This window comes from Morone saxatilis, unplaced genomic scaffold (assembly GCF_004916995.1).
Source record: "Morone saxatilis isolate NCDOM2014 unplaced genomic scaffold, NCSU_SB_2.0 Contig11, whole genome shotgun sequence".
NCBI lineage: Eukaryota > Metazoa > Chordata > Actinopteri > Moronidae > Morone > Morone saxatilis.
This window is the reverse complement of record NW_023339663.1, coordinates 16,558,452-16,563,842: the sequence shown is the minus strand read 5'-3', so window position 1 is coordinate 16,563,842 and position 5,391 is coordinate 16,558,452.

The following is a 5,391-nucleotide window of genomic DNA, read 5'->3' as shown; positions in this document are numbered from 1 at the left end:
ATAATAATAATAATAATGGTATCTGTAGATATCCAAATTCAGGTATCGGAATCGGAACTGAAACAAGGATCAGTGCATATCTAGATTAATGCTTTTCCCAAGTTCCTGTTATTCCACTGGAGGAAAAAAAATAGTAATGAAAAGCAAAACAAAGGAAGGAATGACAGAAGGAGGCCAGAAGAAAGAACACAAGAAGAGGTAAATTCAGGATTTATCCCGAGTCCAAACACCCACTGCCCATCCCGCATTCCCTACCCACCCCCCGGGCCCTGCCTCCCCTTCTGTTATTGCTCCTTCTGCTCCTCATGTCTGTTAAGTCAGCATGACATTTTATGATGCCTGGATATTAAAAAGCAGTTTCTATTATGTGTGAGAGGGAAGTGGAAACACCTATGCTCATGCTAGGTAATTAGGGGAAGCAGGCAAGGGGATATTTATGAATGCAGGGGAAGGCTAGGGGAGACCAGGGGAATTGGTGTGTAATGTCCTGCTGTCAGTAACAGTTTTCTCTTTAACTCTATACAGAACACTGTTAAGGGTGGAAATCGTTTTGAATCTCATTTATGATCCATGATTCCTCTGAATCATTTGGTTCATTTGTCCTTTTTGATGCGTCCAACTGAACAATGCCAATTGCTGCAACAGCGAAAGTACGACTAAGAATTTTTACAAAATAGGGCAATGGCAGGCTAGATATGATTATACCTGATTTGACGAACATAGAATACAGAATATAAGTAATACAGTTACAGACTGCTTAGGGTTGTCAACAGGGCTTCGGCACACTTCAGCTTCCCTGTTAGGGTTAACCTGCTCTGCCTGAGGAACTTGCAAGATCAGGGTCTTCTTTCAGTCACTTCTAAAAATACATTATCCAATGGTTTTCTTATAATTTCATTTCAGATTATTATATACACCTGCTGATTGATTATGTGTTGTATTAATATTTGCTCTTAATTAATTATTGCTCTTATTTCTCCCTGTTCATTTGACTCTTGGGACCTGATTTTAAATTCCTTTTTATGTATTTTTATTATGTTTCATCTTACTCTTGTTGCACTTTGCAATACTGGTTGTAATAAATGCTATATCAATCTTATTATATCCTCTTTTGAAAACCTCCTTTTGATTTTTCTAACAGAAATTGCATGGCGCCAGTAGCAACATTTTTCATAGATCGCCTCAGCAGATATACAATAAAATCCCTCTTCTCCACTGATGTGGTCAACATATCCCTTTCTGATACTCACTGAAAAACTTTGATCAGCTTACTGACCACAAACCGTGAAAAGTAACTTTCATGGAAACCAAAGTTATAATAATAATAAGTTTACTTAACCGGACTTGAAAGCAAATGTACTCTGTTTCACAGCTAAATAGTAAAATGGTACCTTTGAATACAGAGTCTAAGGGAAATAATTGTTGATCAATGTTTACTTTGCTCAGTGAGCCATGCATGGATCAAACACACACACACACACACACACACACTGTGAACTGCATCATTTACCTTGTATGATCAGGGTTGTGGCTTTTGGCCCCGTCGGCTGTACAGTATCTTGCCTTTCTCTGTTCAAAAACATTAAACAATATTTCCAGCCAGCCTCTCCAGGCCCCCAGCTCAATAACAGTTTGAGGCTGTGAGAGAAGTAAGTGGAGGTGGTTCAGACACCTCAGGGCCTTGGGGGCTGCTCTGGGCTCTCCCTGGAACCACAAACCAGCACAGGTCACACTCAAGTTTGTTGCTTTTCGTTTTCTCCACAGCTCAGGGACAAAATGAAGCCTTAACCTCGTAATCTACCCAACGTGTCCCTCGGTAGCACTTCTGGATTTAGAGCTGGGAAATTACACTTCAGGCCTGAGAGGTGAAGCGGGAGAGATGTGGTTTTGGGCACAGCCGATGAAGATGACAGTTTAGAAGACTATACTTCCAAAGATGATATTCCTTATAGCATCAATAATTGAAGCAAGCAGTGACATGTTGAAATAAAGAAGATAAGAACATTTGTGTTTATTTCTATACGATTTTATCTTGGTGGTTTTGGTTTGAGAGGTAGAGAGGGATATAATGTGACAGCAGTCTCTCTGCCACCTGTCACAGTGTGGCTTTAGGGGAAATGGTCTGTCCCACCTTCTCCCCAGAGCTGGCTCAGGCTAGCCAGCCCACTCTGTCTGCTGCACAATCAGTCCTCTGTTCCTGACTCAGGGTGGGTCCCTCTCCTTCCACCCACATTACTGTGAAAACAACCCAATCTCAAACACACTCTCACTCTGGCATACCCATGTGTAAATACACACATACACACTCCTGGACCCACTTCTAAACCCATTGCCCACCATGGTGCAGCAGGACCTATGGGAAACCTAGCCCCATTCCTGCCACTTACCATTATCCCCCTGCCTGTCTGCCTCATTGAAAACACATGTATGTGTGTGTGCTTGTGTGCTTCATGCATTGATGCATGTAAATGTCGGTCCGCTGAGGTATTCCTACTGTAACTTTGGGTGTGACTCTGCTTACAGACTTGAAACCCTGACAACATTGGCAGGATATACTATTCTTGTTGTTTCATGCCTTCAGTCCAAGCCTTGATCTTTGCCCACCACCCAGGCGCATGGACGGTCTGAAAACTCTAACCATGCCACAGCCACGGAATATTTACACCAGACTGTATTAATGTGGTAACTACACTTAGAGCTCCTCTCATACATGCATCTTGTAAAGTAATGCCCTGGCCTACAAATCTTGTTCTCCAGATTTAAGAAAAGAGGTTTGTTTGGTACAGACCCCAACCAATGTCACATCATCTTGATTTTAATAGTTTTTTCAGTGAAAATGAAATCTGTAATGCAAAAATTGCACAATCTCTGTCCAAATAATATCAATATGATGTTTTAACCATATTGTGAGTGTAATTTGTACCACAATAAAACAAAAGATAGAGAATAATATGAAACAACAGATGTTATTCTACTGTCACGCAATATCGTCGTCGTCTATCTATCTATAACGGTTCAAACGCGCCACATGTCTGAATTGATTGCCATCAGATTAATGTAAAGGCTGCAGCAGCACAAGGTTAAATACAGACAGATAAGCATTAAATGTGCGTCTTATTCTGCCTTTAATAAGCACTGTAATAATGGTATCACTGAGTTATCTCTTACGGACAAAGAAATTAAAATCTGCTTAACATGCCACAAAACCTTGGGAATGTGTCAAATTTAAGTTAACAGAGGAAAATTTAAGGGAAAAGGTTAAAAAAAATAACACTGACACAAGTACTCCTTCTATGACATTTAAAAAATAGCAAGCAGATTTTTCTAATAATGTTTAATGATAAATTTAACAGAAGATATGAGTGGAAGCAGGGGGAGCATGCAATGTCTTAAAATCCATCACTAATGCAGCCTATACGAAAACCAACAGCACTCTGCTCCTTCATAACATAATGTTTCATCCTGCCATAGTGACACTGCTTCACCAGGTGTCAAATATTATGCAAGCATGTGGCTCTTTCTGCCAATGTCTGGTAATGTCTGAATGAAGCCATAAGAGACATTAACGTCCACAGACACCTATGTCTGAATTGCAAAAACCCATCACTTTAACACTCAGATGAGGACAGCAATGTTGCATATCCCATGTCTGAAAGGGGCTATAGAGCCAGAGAGTTTGTCGACGGAATAGAAAACAACTTCACTGTATCACTGTCCTCTCAGGTAGTCACATGATTCATGGTCCTACTTGCCAACAACTTAACACCTCAGCCACGATGCACAGCAACAGGGACAAATCACCTTGAGTGAAAATCCCCCGCACTCCCATTGTATGTGATGACACAAGGGGATCCTCCTAATGTGTAATGATGAAAATTTCCTGCCACTGTGACAAGGCAAAGTCTTTGCTTCAGTGTAAGAGACCTGTGAGCCAACATATGGTTCAGTGTATTGCAGCCGACATTGACGTATTGCGAGTCTCGTTGGAGTGGGGCTCACAACGAGAGGAGGCTCGTCCAAACCACTTAGTCTATAGATCATCAGAGACAGAGAGCTCTCCCTCAGCCTGTACACGCTCCTAAAGTGGGCCCATTCAGTTAGAAATGAAAATAGAGAGAAAGCAGTGCGCTTTGACGTCTTTGGAGTACCAGTGCGTTTATGTGTGTGGTATGAAACTCATACAGGAATAGGAGCATAAGGGTGGGCCAATATTTTTTACTTAGACCACACACACGCACACAAAAATAATAATGCACACATATCTACATGCACACTAAAATCCACACATGCATAAACACACACACACATGCTCACTTAACACCCAAGCAACACAAAATGACAACCACAGGCCAAGAAACACAGGCCTGCACTGTTGCCATATCCCCTTCCAGCGACAGAGAGAGCAAACGGGCCTCAACATTTTCCACGGCTGGTTGCGCTAGTTAAATGCTCTCAGAAGTGATGTCTCTTTGATGAGCTGTGGTAAGTGATATAATAATCACACTGCCGCACATTTGCCAGAACACTTGCCCATATTGCCCCGCCAACTCAATGCCCTTAGGGGAGACTCAGCCAAATAAACAGATCCCATTTCTAAAAAGGTTGGAGACTGGTAATGAGGAGTCATGCCCGGCCTGACTAGCACTCTCCCGCTAAAGTGGTTGTGCTGTTAACATTCCTCACTCACAACAGCGGTATCGTTGCTGCTTGAGTCAGGAGTGAAGTTTATACTGTCATCCACCAAGGCCGTCAATCTCTGATGAGAGCACACTGGAGGGCTTTGTGTCACTGGAGCAGACAGACAGACAGACAGAGGGGTGACCATAGATTGGATAAGCTCTTACTGGCATATACACACACACACACAATACCCCATTTGATCATTTCTGCCACCAATGCATCAGATGCCCCATAACTCACTATGAGACTACAACCATGAAAGGCAGTGATACACTGGCTTAATTTTGAGACAATAAAGTAGATAGGCAATTTTGTAAAAAAAATAATAATAAATAAAAATCATACTTCAACCTTGTGTTTTTTCATTATAGTTTGTTCCTTACAGTCCATTTTATCAATACCAATTTTGTCCCAACTGACACCACCCATACCTGCTGGAAGCAATATCTACTCTTGTCGTCTCGAAAACAGAGATATCTCTTTTTGCCCTTGCAAAGTACAATAGATACATTTCCACAATCCTACACATACGTGGACCACAAGGATAGTGCTACAATAATCTTTCACAATTTTATTATGTGAACTGCATAAACGCAGAGTCAAGAGGTTATATTTGTTTCTACTGCAGATTACAAAATAGATACACACAGGTGAAGCTCTCAGCCTTCGACAAAAGTACTGGAAGCATTTGTTAAATGACAGTAATGGGGG